Source organism: Prionailurus viverrinus, chromosome D4 (assembly GCF_022837055.1).
Source record: "Prionailurus viverrinus isolate Anna chromosome D4, UM_Priviv_1.0, whole genome shotgun sequence".
Taxonomy (NCBI): Eukaryota; Metazoa; Chordata; class Mammalia; order Carnivora; family Felidae; genus Prionailurus; species Prionailurus viverrinus.
The window spans coordinates 51829242-51846758 of record NC_062573.1 but is presented as its reverse complement, the minus strand read 5'-3'; positions in this window follow the sequence as shown (position 1 = coordinate 51846758).

Sequence of the window (17517 nt, the reverse complement as noted above, 5' to 3'; positions counted from 1 at the left end):
CAATTCTTTCCTTATCTCAGGCAGACACTTTAAGAGTCAGAGATCTGTACCATCTGGGCCAGATGAAAGGAGACCCAGTGCTGGTTGCCAACAGCATACTGATGACACTGTATTATGAAACATCTCACTCTTTCCCTGAGAGGCTTCACTGAAAAGACTTCACAGACAGTACCATATGTCAGTGAGAACTGCAACATCTAGTCAAGAGTTTGGTGAAGCAAATGTAAAAGCTACTAGTTTCTTGTGCTTTTAGTTTCAAATGTATATTCTACCAGTGATAGGTATGGCTGATATAGAAATGCTTTTATCTGTCACATTTTGTTTCATTTCAGATTTTGACTGGCAGTCAATAGTAATGCAATCCAGATATTTGTCGCAATTTTATGCTGCCTTCTGCTGTAAATTAAAATGTTCCATTAACTAAACAAATCCTCAATGGCATAAATCAGCCCATATTAAGTAAATCACAGTTAGTGAAAACCAAATTGTAATTCCATAAAAGTGATTAAGTGCTGGCAAGATATAGTGAGATGTATCAACTGCAGTGGAGAGCACGATTATTCAATATCTGTATGTTGTATTTTAGATTGGTTGATTACCACATTAGGTATTTTCATTGGAAATATTTAAAGAACAAATATATATCACATAAAATTTTACATTTTATTTTTGTTTTGGAGTTTCATCATAGCCTATTTTGAAATATGGTTGATGGCTGGCTTCACAAATGTGAAAATCTATAATAGATAATATATTTACCCTAAGATGGAAATAACCTTCCTGTCAGTAGAGTCAATTATTTCTACACTACAAAATTTACTTTCTGATATCTTATGAACACTATTGGACTCACTTCAGTTATTCCTTTTAGAAGCTCAGTTTTTTTCCCCCTTAATAGGTTTGCCAACTGCATGAAGCATGGTGATTTACATATTCATATATGAATGTGGTAAACTCATATTTAATAGCTTTTAAGAAATGTCAGTATAATTATTATACAGACACAAAACACAATCAGCAAATGATTCTAAACTACTTAACTTGTGAAAAGCACTGAGGAAGTTTAACTGTTAGTTCTGATGAACTTTAACAAATTCATCATTTAGGGTATTTTAATAGCCTCTTAACCTCCTTGCTTCCATATTTAACATAATGTTCTATTCTTTACAAAACAATGAAAGGGATCAAGTTAAACATGTAAACCAGGTCACAGTATTCTCCAGCTTAAAATCCTCTGATCATTTTCCATCAAAATTAACACAAAATATGGAACCCTCACAACTGCCCAAGTACTTAACATCCTCCTGTCACTCCTCCAGCCTTACCCCCTCCTACTCTCCCAGTTGTACAGTGTTCTTATTAACTGTCTTCACTGTTATTCTTTAAAGCTTCCAATTCACTTGACCATGACAATCACTTCACAATATGTTTGTATGCATTATATAAAATAATGTACAAAATGCAAATATATGTATATTTTCAACAATCACACCACAATAAAGCTGGAAAAATAATTACAAATAATAATTAAATCTACTAAAATGGCCATCACCAACCTTCCCCAACCCAACTTGTACTTGATATTACCCTTCGCCCAACTTGTAGTTGATATTCACGTTACTATCTCCTTTACTTCATTCAAATTTCTTCTCAAATATCAGCTCCTCAGAACCTATTCTTAATGATTTTATTTAAATTATTAATCTCATCAGTTATACTCTTACCAAACCTAAGTTTTACATGTTTACATGTTTTTATGATTAATTTCATTATATAAATTATGTGTGTAAATATTTATGTGTGTGTATGTATATACATACATGTATATACACATATACATATATTCATAAAATTTATTATTCGTCTACCCTCATGGTATAAATGTTCCATATAGGTACTCGTATTTCTATTTGCTTACAGAATAAACAAGGTTTGTCACAACAAGAATTCAGAAAGTTTTTGTAGAACTAATTAATAAATATGAATCAATTGAAAAACATAGTGTAATCTATTTCATTTTGTTATATTCCAACAAATGTCATTTGTCAGATACTGACCTGGGAGTTACGGTTGGTTGCAGCTTTTTCCCAGACACATTATACAGCTCTGCTCCTCTACCTGTTCAAAGATCCTTACCTCAAGATTTTCTAATACTCCTCCAATGTCTGGGTCTAGGGCTAACAGTGCCAGGCAAAGAACAGGTATCCTGTGGGTTTGGATCATTAGGACCCTCTGGTGCCTGGGAATAGCTATATAAGAAGCCTTAACAGAGCTCCCGTCTCTTACCATTCATTTGCTTTCTGTCTTTTAACCACCCCCATCCTCACATGTGGCATTGACCAGATCCTTCAAAAAGCTCTGAGACTGGTCCCTATAAGGTTAGCCCAGGGCCGGGTAGCCAGGTCCCATTTCCATGTGGTGGCCTAGAAAGTATTATTACTTTTGTGGGATTGTGTGAGATTGGTCTGCCAGAATGATGCTGACCTGTTGATGTTTGGTAACTTTCTTATATTTGGCACAGAACACATTCAGGGGTCTAGGCTACCAACATTCCCCTGCCTACCATTGGGATTGAGCTTCTGTGTGGGCCTGTGGGTGGTTCTCATCTCTCTGTGAGTAGTGACAGTATCAGTAGTGCCACCTCCAACCAGAGTACTTGAGGAGAGTAAGGGTGGCAGCAGGCATCTCTTCCTTACCCTGTGGCGTCTTCATATTTCTAGTACTCAAGGCATCACCTGACCCCCCACCCTTATCCTCACAAAACTTTTGAGATCTTAGTTTCATAACACCAGATAATTCTTGTTGATGAATGGTAGACTTTTTTTTTTTGCTTGAATTGTATCACTCTTCTCATGTTGCCCATGGGCTGCTTGCCTAGCTGGCCACAGTGTGTGGGAGGCAGTTGCAGTCCATGTTGGAAGTGATCGCATTCCAAAATAGAGGCAATAGGAACTTTTTGAAAACACAATGTTAGAAAATGTCTTGGTTTACTATTTTTCTATAAAATTCAAAGGAGTAAGTTAAGTAACAAATGAATTATTGTTCATGTTGTCCTTCAATGTCTGGGAAGATTTGCATCTGTTTCATCACTGTTTCATCGGTGAAACATAGGGACACCTTTGAGAGGGTCATTGCAAGCCAGTATTTACAGATGTTAGAATGGATATGCATAGTCATGAGTAATGGTGTAGCAAGTAAATTGTATCAGGTGACTTCAGAGCCAAGAAGACCTATATTGTTTTAATAGACACAGATTCTGAAGAGCCAGAGCATTTTGAATAATAACAGCAATACTTCCATTTTTTAAAGGTGGGAGATTTGAACTTATCCAGGAGCAGCATGTTTCACAATAAAGCACATGAAGAGATAGTTCCTGAATCTGAATAGGAGTAGATGTTGCCTGGACATCACAAAGTGTTCTCAGGTGCAATAATTAGATAATAGTCAAATACTTAAGCATTTCCTTTTTATTCAGTATTATAAATCCTTATAGATAAATTAATATATTCCATATGAGTCCTTGGGTTTTATAATGAATATTTATAAATTTGTTTATATTGACTGGACCCTTCAAAAATATTTATTCAGGGCCCCACAAACATTAGGGGCATCCTTGTTGATAAATTCTGCCTTTAAATTTCGAACAGATCTATAAAAACTGTGTCGTTTCCTTCATGGAAAAATGTGCAAGGTACAAATAATTTGGGGTTTACCTTAAAGGGGTATTGGGTATAGCTGGAATATGTGTGTGTGTGTGTGTGTGTGTGTGTGTGTGTGTGTGGTGGAGTTAGTTCTGGCACTTTCATCTTACACTTATAATAATGCATCTTCTTCCATAGTTCAGAGAAACTAAATTGAGGGCTAGTCAGCAGTTGTGTATAGCCATCCTAACTATACATATAAGGACCAGAAAAATTACCATAAGGTGTGCCCACAGATGCTTGTGACTCATTGCAAGATGGACTTGTTTCACGACTTTCTTTATATCCTGTATTCCATAAACCTTCTCTCTAATCAGCTAGTCATAATGGTAGTTTCCATTCCATGGTAAAAATGATGGTTTAGACCCTAAACCTAGTAGCCTTCAAAATATCTAGGTATCTTCTTTTCCATAATGATGTTATTATAGTAAATGACTACAGATCCCTTTAGGCAAGAAATGGAGGAATATTTATTTTCATATTCTTGGTGATAATGAAAGACCTATCTAAGGATCCCTAATCTTCTTCTGAATCAATGACTCTTGAATCTCACTCCTTGTCTCAGATTTGGTAACTGGACAAAGTTCAGTGAATTTTCACTGTGGCAATATATATGAGCCTTTTGTATACCAGTTCTTGATTCTTTTTTCGTTTATATAAAACAGTGAACAGCCTTGTTGACTGCCCATATAATCTTGCCCTAAGATTATCATCATTAATGCCCACCTTCATAGATTCTGGCAGGTCAAATGATAGCAGTTGTCAATCTATGCTTGCTGTAGGTTATGGTAATTACAATTCACCTTGTTCCTGATGGTTGTTGCCACCTGACCTCTGACAGTTCAGAATTTCATCATCTTTACTCATGCCAATGATCCCAATTCCATGCAAAATCTCTTTTGTCAACTCTGATCTTTGAGAACACCCACCATGGAGCTCCCCAAGGATGCTTGTCCAACACAAATATTGTCCATAGTGAAAACTTCTCTGGTCTTTTCTTAGGATGTAACTAGGTGGCGGGTTCTTTGGTCACATAAAATAAACAGATTTAACTGTATTTGTTAATACTATGGTGGCAATATCCGATATATATATACCCAGTTACTGTAGGTTGTAATCATCATGTCCAAACTTTAAAGAGCAAAGTTTTAGAATTGGCTTCAGTTTATTTGTCAGGATATTAAGTTCTGAGGCATAACATGAGATTTCTTTTATATTAATAAATTCTTCCTATCCTAGGCTCATATTTTACCCACATCTTCCATTTCAGCACCCTCAAAACCCAAAACTACCCAAGTTCCAGTCTTTTTGCTACTAATTACTTATCAGGTGCCACATGTCTTTTTTTCATGTATGCCTCATTCAGTCCCATTCAGGCTAAGCAGAAACCTGACGTTAGTTATTGTCTAGACACAATGAGAGAAGTCAGAAGGGGGTACCTTGGAAAAAATACATCATCTTCTAAAGAAATAACCATAAGTGTGTACTTTGCATAGTCTCTGGGCAAAGAGAGGCTACCTGTTCCAGAAAATAAGGGTTGTTTTTGCTGGTTTATACTGTTAGTGGAATCTAGTCTCCAGTGCATCCACCTAAATGTCCCCATCCCTGTTCTGAGGGTTTTCACCCTTCTCTATCAAGACATGATTTTTTTTGCATTGTATCAAGGCTGTGTATCTGGTCTCCTTAGCAATTTTGCCACCTTTTAAATGAAATTGGCCTATCAGCATAGTCTTCACTGCAGCTGCAGGAGATATTTTTTTTTTTTTATTTTTATTTTTACTTTGATTATTTTTTATTTGTGTGTGTGCATGTGTGTGTGTGTGTTTAATACCTGGAGCCCTTCATATTTTCACAGCATGCACAAAACAGAGAATTGACTACCCTGTGCCTGTCAGTCCTTTTTAAAGGTTTTTACAGCCATTAAAAAATCCAGGCTACTGACAGTCTTTATAATTACCATTTTCTTATTCTCTTCAAATGCTAGAGGGCTTCTACACCACTCAATTTTACCTCTTATTCCCTATCTCCTAATTCATAACAGGGAGACAGATTGGTAATTGTTATTCTACAGCATGCCAGGAGTTAACAGTACACATTTATACTAGTAATGGGATCCTTGTGGCCACCTGATCAGGGAGTGATCTAGTTCTAAATTTCATTCTATGGGTTGCCTTTCAAGACCTCTTTCACAATTACATGTGTTCGCTTGCAGCTCCTAAAAGCAAAGCCTTAGACAAGGATTTAGATGCGGTAGTTTATTTGAGAGGAAATCCCTTGAAACAGAAGTGAGATAGAACAGTGAGAGAGAAAAGTAGGGAAAGTCAATAAAAGATGTCTTATTAAACTGGTTAGTACTATGTGCAACTGGAACTAACCCCCTCTGTGCACCCCATGAGTCACTGTACAATGAACCTCTGATAAACTCCTACAGACAAGGGGCCTTCAGCACTCAACTCTTGACACCCTACCCCACTGGTTGAAGGATAACTCTCCTACTATTCCTTGTTTGAGATCCTATATGGAATAACAAAACATCTATGGTTTTGGAGATGGGGAAAAATAGAGAAAATGATCTGGAAAACTTTCAAACTCAGCTGCATCTCACATGCACTGAAAGTTGTTTGTAGCATTACAAACACCTGCTACCAGAACCAAGCCGTTTTACATACACATATTTCTAACCTTTCAACATACAAATAGTCACTAAGTTACACACAATATATCAAAGAAAAGAAAAAGAGAAGAGCTACTAAATTTATTTCTGAAACTGGTAAATCTTTCAAAAATAAGGAAAAAACAAGAATAGAAAATAATACATCAATTTTTCTTAACAACCAGATACAAAATTCTAAAAAAAAAAAAATTCACAAATTGAATTGGTCATGTGTTAAGAAAGGTACTACTCAATGGCCAAATACACAATATCACAGAACTGGAGGAACATTTCAACATTAAAAAAATCTCTCAGTATAGTTGAACATATTAACAAAATGAGGGAAAAGTCTACATAATCATCTTATTAATTGCAGAAACACCATCCAATAAAATGCAATACCCAATCATTATAAAAAATAACTTCTTAGCAAATTAAAAATAGAAGATAACTTATTTAACCCAGTAAATACATGTACAAAAATCCCACAAAATACATCATATAATTTACTATTTCAAGAAATATTTCATTAAAGACAAAGGCCAATATTATAACTCTTATTCATTTAATATGCTATTCATTAATAGACATTCTAGCTATTAAATTAATTAAATATAGGAGTTGCCAGATAAATTATAAAGATACACATTTTTTTCTTATTTGCAAACAATACAGTTTGTTAGGAGATATTTCATCAGAGCTGTTTATTCAATGTCAGTGTATAAAAACTTAAACTATATTCACAGGAATGTCTAATTAGAAAATGCAATAGACAAATAGTTTCATTATAATAGTATAAAAACCTGTATAGAGTGAAACTAACAAATATGAATAGGATCTTTATAAAGACCTTATGACATATTATTGAAAAATATTATTAATAACTTTCAAATAGACCTGAATAAATGGAACGTTAGAACACTTTTTTTTTTTTAATTTTTTTTTTCAACGTTTATTTATTTTTGGGACAGAGAGAGACAGAGCATGAACGGGGGAGGGGCAGAGAGAGAGGGAGACACAGAATCGGAAACAGGCTCCAGGCTCTGAGCCATCAGCCCAGAGCCTGACACGGGGCTCGAACTCACGGACCGCGAGATAGTGACCTGGCTGAAGTCGGACACTCAACCGACTGCGCCACCCAGGCGCCCCTAGAACACTTTTTTGAAAGAGAAAATACAATTACATAATGATGTCAGTTTTACCCCTATTATTTTTTTTAATGTTTGTTTATTCTTGAGAGAGAGGGAGAAAGAGCATGAGTGGGGGAGGGGCAGAGAGCGAGGGAAACAGAATTTGAAGCAGGCTCCAGGCTCCCAGCCGTCAGCATGGAGCCCGGCATGGGGCTAGAAATCAGGAACCATGAGATCATGAGATGAGCTAAAGTCAGATGCTTAATTGACTGAGCCACCCAAGGCGCCCTTGCCCATATTATTTTATAAATTTAATGCAATTTCAATCAATGACCAAAAATGATCATTGTGGAACTAAGCAAATACTCTAAAATTCCTATGGAAATTTAAAACTTAATAAAAGGTAAGGAAATACAGATAAACAGTAAGACATAAAAGGCTTAAATAAAACTATATCAAAATGAAGCATAAATCTGTAGTTTGTGGTTGGTTTGACCTACAGATCTATAAATATATTAATTAGAGTTAAAAGACCAGAAATAGAACAAAGCCTATTTAGGAATTTGTATTACATGGGCAGCATGAATAATTCATGGGTAATGATAAACTTGTTAAGAAATGGTGTTAGGAAGATCAAATTTCCATATTAAAAAATGTCATTAACTCTCTACTTCAGACTTAAGTGTAACTTTTAGATCGACAAAAGACAAAAATTTAAGGGAAAAATGTAGGAGGTACTTGTTTTGACCTCAGAACAAATAAAAAAACATTATTATAAATTTGATTAAGTCATACCAATCTTTTTATAGGACACAGGATATCACATATGACATTAAAGGTTGGTCTGAGATTAGAAGATATTTACAACACAGATAATTTACAAAGCATAAGCATGGGGAATATATAAAATCTCCTCCAATTTGACAAGGGAAAGGTAACAGAAATGGGTAACATATATGAAGGCACATCATAAGAAAGAAAACAGCCAAGAGTATGAAAAATGCTGTTTTTAGTTACCAGTTTTTAAATGTTAAGAAAAATATTAAAAACAAACAGCATTATACTATTTTGGATTGGTGAGGAACTCACATAACCCTGATGGAGATTAGCAAAATTAAAACTTTATATAAACTAAAATTCCTAGATTTTGATTGTAGGTGGAAAAGAGAAGCTATAAAGAAACTTGGGGCACCTGGGTGGTTCAATCTGTTAAGCACCTGGTTCTTGGTTTCAGCTCAGATCACGCTCTTACATTTTGTGAGTTCAAGCCCCCTGTCAGGATTGGAATTCTCTTTTCCTTTCGCTCTGCCTGTCTCCAACTCATTCATTCTCTCTCTCTCTCTCTCTAAATAAATAAATTAATTAATTTAAAAAACACTTTATTTACATAAACTAGAAAACATGAAAAATATTTTTTAAGTTTATTTATTTAAAGAGAGAGCAGGAGTGAGAGCAAGCGTGCAAGCAAGGGAGAGGCAGAAAGAAACACAGAATCCCAAGCAGGCTCCCCACTGTCAGCGCAGAGCTGGACATGGGGCTTGAACCCATGAACCATGACATCATGACCTGAGCTAAAATCAAGAGTTGGACGCTTAACCAACTGAGACACTCAGGCACTCAGGCACCTGGAAATATATATATATATATATATATATATATATATATATATTTTTTTTTTTTTTTGAAATATTTTTGATTGCAGGGAAGACCTAGAAACAATTTAAATATGAAGATATAAATGAAGCAAAAAGTGTTCTGTAGTATATAGAGGTGTTAAAAGTAATAAAACAGGGGTGCCTGAGTGGCTCAGTCATTTAAGAGTCTAACTTCCACTCAGGTCGTGATCTCATGGTTTGTGGGTTGGAGCCCTACATTGGGCTCTGTGGTGACAGCCCAGAGCCTGGACCATGCTTTTGATTCTGTGTCTCCCTCTCTCTCTTCTCCTCCCCTGCTTGTCCTCTGTCTCTGTCTCTGTTTCTCTCTGTCTCTCTCAAAAACAAATAAATGCTAAAAAAAATTTAAATAAAAGTAATAAAACAGATATATATGTATATAAAACATATATATATATAAATATATATATACACACACACACATAATTAACAATGAATGAAAAAATAAGTTCCTGAATAATAGCTAACATATATCATTAATGTAAGTAAGAAATCTCTGAATTAATATATTAGTCATCAAATATATATTTAATAAAATGTTATATAACATAGCTTTAAACAAAAACAAACAAAACTGTGGTCCTTCATATCCATTAAACAATCTGGGTATAGTAGGTATTTGAATAAAATTGGCTGAATAATTGTAGTCCTTTGAAGACCTTATAGTTGACTATAAAAAACAAAGAGAAAAATCTAATTTTAATGTTAGGGCAGTGACCCAGATGCTATGGTATCAAAAAAGAGCCAATATACAAAGCTTTGTGGAGTACGTGTGGGTGAGCAGGTTGACGTAAGAAAATTCATTCCTTCTTTTTTGACTTTTGAGCCATATGATTTCTTCTCTCACAGTCTTCCAAAGTTCTAGCATTTAGACTTCCTTCAGTATAGGCCACCATTGTGTTCAGTTTTCAGTCAAACAATAGAGCAAGCAATAGAGATACCTTCCATTCAGCTGTTCAAACTAATATGTACTAAATTCAGAATCTCTGGGCCATCTCTCCATATCAATAATTTGACTCAGTCCACTAGGATTTTCCTTTCTCTCTAGTAGAATAGCCTTATAATCCATTTTCATCATATTTCTCCAGGTTCCTACAAATACCAAATGGATAATTACAAAACTCTTGGAATTTTTTTATTGTATATAATACATCATGCCAGTTTACATCTGGGTATGTACTCACCCTGCTGTGGTGAATATTTGTTCTTTGGTGCTCTACTGGTATTTGAGCCCAGTTATGGATCTGGGAACAATGAGGTGGTAAAAGTAAGTCTTAAAGAGGGTCAGTAGACACTGGAAAAGTAGTTAACTCATGCTTGGTGATTATGTTTTTTACACAAAAGTAGACAAGGCTGCTTCTGATGGCAAGGAAGACTTGCATCTCTTGAAGAATGAGTAGGGTTTACCTAACCTTATGAGTGGGGGAAGGAATTCTATGAGGAGCCAAGCCAGAACAAGAAATCAGTGCATGAAAGAGATGATCAGACTAAGGAATCTCACATATAATTGAGTGTAAAATAATATAGTAAAGCCTGAGGCATGTATTGGTAGTAAAGGAAGACCAGATCTCAAATGTCCTTGAAAATAAGTAAGTTTTAGATTTTAGGCAGAGACCTTTTAAATATATTTGAGCAAGTGAGAGACATGGTCATATTGAAAATTTAGATGTAACATTGGCTATGATGTGAAGGATGGGTTTGAGAAAGACAAAATATATCATATGTGTCAGTATCATGTCAGTCCAAATTTTGATAATTCTGATGCTAATATCTAGAAATGCATATTGCAGAAACAAGCATATATAATTGATTAAATGCAATGGGGGAGATGTCACTTGCCAGTGGAAGCTTAAAATTGTGTGGCATCATGAAAATATACTAAAATAGTTGTGTTAGGACATCTTTTGTTCTGAACATGTTTACTTTTTAAACTATTTGACCTTTAAAATGTGACTCAAAACAAAGTTCTATAGTGACTACTCTATGCCAATATCTAGGCCAGAGAATAGATAAAGGAAGCAACGAGATTCAGCTGAAACCAAAATGAAATGCAGGATATAGCTATTTCATAACTAGTGAGCTGGTAGAACAGATTTTTAGTGGACATGGGTTTGCTTGAAGACGTAGGAAGAAGTTTTGAGTACATTGTTAAAAACAATGGAGAGTGATTCTAAATGTCCATCCACAGATGAGTGGCTAAAAAAAAATATGATAAAGACACAATGGAATATTCTGCAGCTTTAAAAAAAGAAGGAAATCCTGTCACATGCTGAGTGAAACTCAAGGACAAAGGACACATACTGTATGATTCCACTTACATTAAGTATATAAAGTAGTCAAAATCATAGAATCAGAAAGCTGAGAGGTGGTTGTCAAGGACCTGGAGGGAGGGAGATGGGTAATTGGTGTTTAATATGCATAGAGTTTCAGTTTTGCAAGATGAAAAATTCTGTAAATCTGTTGCACAACATTGTGAATATACATAACACTACCGAGTTGTACACTTAAAATGGTTAAGATGGTATGTTTATGTTACATTTTTTGACTACAGTTTATAAAATAGAGAATGTAGTGTGGAATTTGTGCCCATGCTCAGCATGGAGGACTGATTTTGAGCCATTTTACAGAAAGGTTTCATCCCTAGAGGCTGTGTGGATTATTTTGAGGCTCTGGATGAAATAAAACCTACAAAATAATGAGAAGAATGAGGTGTGGTGGTATTTATGGAGCTGGGCCAAGTGGTGGGGACACAGGATCCTTACAGAGGGCAAAGCAATGGTGATTGTGGTGGGGCACTGTCTTCCACAAACAGAAATCATGAAGCTAGAGGGAAAAAAAAAGGAATAGACTTTGAGATACTCTTAAGGCATTCCTAGGGAACACTGAGAGAAGGAGGTCAGACCTATGTATTCTAGACATTCTTGTAATGGTGAAGAGGCTGGGCTTTGGACCCTGACTGCCTGGGTTTGAGTCCTGGTTTTTCCATGTCTGACCTTGGGAAAGTTTCTTAACTTTTGTATACTCTATGAAAAATTGATTACCATTGTACCTGTGCCATAAAATTATTTTAAACATGTTTAAAAAGAGATAATGTGTATGAAGCACTGAAAATGGGGCATGTAACATATATAAATATGAGTGATTACTATTTTCACTTATAATCTTAATCAAGGAGACTTGAATTACATGGGTTCTAGTAAGATAATAAAGTCCATGTTTTTTAAAGGACTCAGACTAATTGGAGAGAATGACATTTAATAATAAAATCTAATACAATTAGATAAATGACATAACCAAAGTAGAGATAAGGACAATGAGAAGGCATGTGAAGAGACTGTATTTTAAGTCTTTTTGGAATGTTGTCTCTTCACAACAAAGATAGCATTTCATCAAGGATGGGAGGGATGACTAAAGATTGTCCGAGGATCATGTGTTTAAGGTAAAGTGGCTTTTCGTTTCATGTGTATGAGGGGATGTTATGGAGTTAAGTATGTTGTAATCAGACTTTAAAATGTAGGAATGAGGGAAAGAGTGGTGAAAATGCCAGGAGAAAATACTGAATGCCAGGAAACTCAGAAATTTTACTTCAGTGCAAACAAACTTCAGAAAATAGACCATATTAGTGTTTCTCAAACCTTAATATGCATTAGATTTTGAGACACCTGGGTAACTCAGTGAGTTTAGGACCCCACTCTTAATTCCCACTCAGGTCATGATCTCACTGTTCATGGGTTCTGGCCCTTTGTCGGGCTCTGTGCCGATAGTACGGAGCCTGCTTGGGATTCTCTGTCTCCCCTTCTCTCTGCCCTTCTCTCTCTCTCTCTCTCTCTCTCAAAATTAAATAAATGATCATTTTTAAAACTATATGCATTATGTGGCACCTGGGTGGTTCAGAAAGTTAAGCATCTGATTTCAGCTCAGGTCATGATCTCGTGGTTTGTGGGTTTGAGCCCTGCATCGGGCTCTGTGCTGACAGCTCAGAGGCCTAGAGCCTGCTTTGGATTCTGTGTCTCCCTCTTTCTGCTCATGCTTTTTCTCTCTCTCTCTCTCTCTCAAAAACAAACATTAAAAATTAAATATATATATTTATGCATTAGATTCACCTGTAGAATTTTCAAAATATTCAAAATGTTTTCAAAATATTCAGTTGCAAAATTTTCTCCCTCTTATATGAGAGGCAGATTTTGTAGGCCTGGAAGAAACCCAGGCACTTTACATAGGTGCTCTGATCTCCACAAAAGTTTGTGAGACCATAAGTTCTTAAACTTTGGCATGTGTTAGATTCTCCTGCAGACCCTGTCAAAACACAGATCACACGGTCCCAAGCTTTCTGAGTCAGTACACTTGGAATGAGCTTGGAGATTTGTATTTCCAATAAATCCCATCTGGTGACATGAGGCTGTTATGGGGGCCATAGTCCGAGAACTACTACTGTGGGCCACTGATTTACAACTAGTTTAGAAATCCACAAAGGAAATACTAGAAGATGTGACTCAAAATATCCACATTCAGGCCCCTGACCTTTACTTCCACTTTCTCCTAACCACCACCCCCACCTCACCCTTACCTCTAACTAAAATATGCCCTACAATAGGACATGTGTTGTTTGAAAGCATTTTCTAGGTTGAGTTGATTCAAGATCAAGTGTGACACCATAACTGAAAGTGCTTTGTAACTGCAAAAGGTAATATATATATAAAAAATTTCAATTTTGTTTCTAAGTCAGTACACCAACACTGCTCAATACAATCTCAATTTCAGAACAATTCCTGTGTGGTCCAAGTTCCCAAGCTGCATATTTAGAATGAGAAGAAAACACAACTTTGAGAGAGGGAAAACAAATTCAGCACATTTTAGAAATAGTTATTGAATGTCTATTCTTATGCCCATATCTTTAACTGTTAGTTTGTACCCTGCATTCGGGTTAGGCAGTGAACAGCAGTATTTGATAACTCTGTGCCCTTGTACGCCTGTGTGTCTGATACTTAGAAGTACTTTAGTCCGAAACATATCAGACCCTGAGTGTGCTTAGTAAAGTGGGAATTGTTTCCACAGGTGCTAAATGATAAAATGTTGATAGAAAAATAGAACGAGCTTACATTCTGTAATCATTGTAAAGAGTTCAATGGAAGAAAAATGGGGAAAGACTAGCCTTTCAAATATTACCTACTGAATAAAAGCAATCTCTCTCTGTGATAAACTGAAGAAGGTAATTATGGGGTAGCATAAGTGCTTTCTTCACAAACTGGACTCCTCTATAAGATGACAATGTATGGTAAACTGTTACAAAAGGTGTCAGCTGGAGATGGTCATAGTATGAGGTTATTATTATATTTTTTCAAGTTCTAGTAAAAAAATAAATAAAAACGACTCCTTATAACTTGCTACAATTACATTGTATAAAAAATCAAAAAATGAAATAGCCATCACAATAAAAACAACTGTTTTTGGTCAATTCTGTCATTAAAACTGTATTATAGGGCTGCTGGGGTGGCTCAGTCAGTTCAGGTCTGACTTCGGCTAAGATTATGATCTCACCATTCCTTGGAGCCCCATGTCCGGCTCTGTGCTGACAGCTCAGAGCCTGGAGCCTGCTTTGGATTTTGTGTCTCCCTCTCTCTGCCCCTCCCCGCTCAGGTTCTCTCTCTCTCTTTCTCTCTCTCTCTCTCTTTCTCTTTCTCCCTCTCTCTCAAAAATAAAATAAACATTAAAAAAATTTAAATGTATTATAAAACAACATTCAAACTACATTTCCTTAAAAAATGTTTTGGATAGAAATGCAAATCTCTCAGTATTGTATTTGACTGTTTATAAGGATCATATCTATCTTGGAAAGCTGAGTGGCAGAAAAGAGTCAAGTAAGAGGGAAAATAGGCAAATACCTAAAGAACTGCAAGTAGGATGGGGGCAGATTATTCCATCACTTAACGAATTCTCCCTCAGTGATACAGGCATAATGTTTTTGTAAGTTTTATCTTGGTTTTTGTTTCATTTTTAATTTAAGCCCTGGAAAACTAAGGCTATGATAGTGTTTAATGAACATTAAACTTTATTTGAAGTTGATTGAATATATGGCCACTAGGATGGTTAAAACTAGAAAGTAAATAGGTGTCACTATCTTGCTTTTAAGATTAATTTCTGTTGCAGTCAGACTTTACCAGAATCAACACCTTTCCAGACTTGAAGAAACTCATGTTAAGATAGATGAAGTACAGTAATTAAGTTAATGGCTTGGTTCCTGTAACTTAAGGAAGCAAAGTGCAGTGAACTATCAGGAAATAAGGAAACAGGAGCAGCTAGAGCATAAACCGTTTGAGAAGATTACAAATGTAAAAGTAAGGATGAGTAAATTCCATCAAGGATGACTACATTAAATCAGCCTGGTCTAAGATGAGTAACTATTGGCAACTATCTCTAAGAGAAATGAGCTAAATGCTATTATGACAAATTAAAATGTCTGGCAAGATATATTTGTTATAATCCTACATAAAATTGTTTACCACTTTCTCTATTGCTTTTTTCATGAATAGATTATTTACATATCTATTATGTATCATATGACTTCATGAAAGTAACCTCTTGCTAATTTACTTGCCAATATTTACTTGCAGGTAAACTTACCAAAAAAATGTTAGTGGTCACATAGTACCACTTTGACCCCATTTCCAATTTCTGTTTTATAAAGAATACAGATTAGTCTTCCTTCAACAACACAGAACACAGCACTTGAAAAATTCAGTATATTCTTGAATGGACTGTCATGCTATATCAAAAGTGGATCTGAGACTACGATCTTTAGGGAAATTAGTCAGAGACCAGCAATTCAACTCTGAATTCTTCCCTTAGATTGAATTAGACTAGCAGAATATTGTATACTTAGATTAAAAGTGGTTAGTTCCATACAGTATCCTCTCTGAGGTCCTTTCTAATGTTACACCCTCTGCTTTTGCTAAATTCTACTGTAAGAAATTGCCATGTGGAAGTGGGTTTGTCATTCATATTCATCACAAAGCTGTTGTAAGGAACATGGAGGACTATATTTCTTATATAGGATTCCAGGTGAAAATTTTCTTTTTGGATGTAATTCTGACACGAATTGTTTTTTCAAATTGTTTTGAAAGAAAAATTCCTATGTAACTCTTCCCCAAGGAAAAATAGCTGACTTGCTAAGAGAATAGATTGTAAAGACTGGTTCTATCAGAGAAAGTCAAATATAATTTCACTCACATGTGGAATTTAAGAAATAAAGCAAACAAATAAAGGGAAAAAAACAAAGGGAGAGAGAGACAGAGATAAACCAAAAACCAGACTCTTAATTACAGAGAACAAACAGATGGTTACCAGAGGGGAGGTGGGAGGGGAATGGGTGAACTAGGTGAAGATAAGGGTACACTTGTCATGATGAGCACTGAGTAATGTATAGAATTGTTGAATCACTATATTGTGCACCTAAAACTAATATAACACTATGTTAATTACACTGGAGTTAAAAACAAATAAATAAAACTTAAAAAAGTGATCGGTTTGGAGCACCTGGGTGGCTTGGTTTGTTGAGCATCGGACTTCAGCTCAGATCATAATTTTTTGGTTGCGTGGGTTTGAGCCCTGCACCGGGCTCTATGCTGACAGCTCGGAGCCTGGAGCCTGCTTTGGTTTCTGTGTGTGTGTGTCTCTCTCTCTGCCCTGCTCACGCTCTGTCTCTCTCTTTCTCTCTCAAAAATAAATAAACATTAAAAAAAGGTTGTTTTTGTTTTGTTTTGTTTTTTGTTTTTTTTAATGATTGGCTTTATGAGATTCCATCCTAGATGTGACCTAGGGAAGAACATATGTTTTCAGGCAGAGTTATCAACTTGTTCCCACCCGTGCTTGCTTGCTGAGGAGGAGATTCACCTCCTTTTTAAAAAGAATATGGCTTCAGGCATTGTCTTGACTCCTCTTATTAACTTGTTAAGATCAATTTATATTATACTACAATACTAAATTATTGATATTTCCTATATTACACTCCTCTTCCCTTTCCCCCTATCTACAACATTATTCCTCACCACAGTTTCAGGGCTTTCTGACTCAGAAAGTTTGCTTCGGATATCGTCAAATCAATATAGCAATGAGGACAATAATTCATAGCATTATATAATATTAAAACCCTGGGCTTAGAGGAAGACATAAAAGTTAATCAAATCCAATCACTTGCTAGAATCCTATCCAGGGCATCTATATCATGTTGGTGCCCACCCAATGGGTTTTAACATGTCCTAAGTCTGGCTGCCCAATTTACTTTGTTGTAACTCTGTATAAACTACCCACTGTTATAGTTATATCACTTTAGAATATATATAAATATGCCACATAGCAGTCTT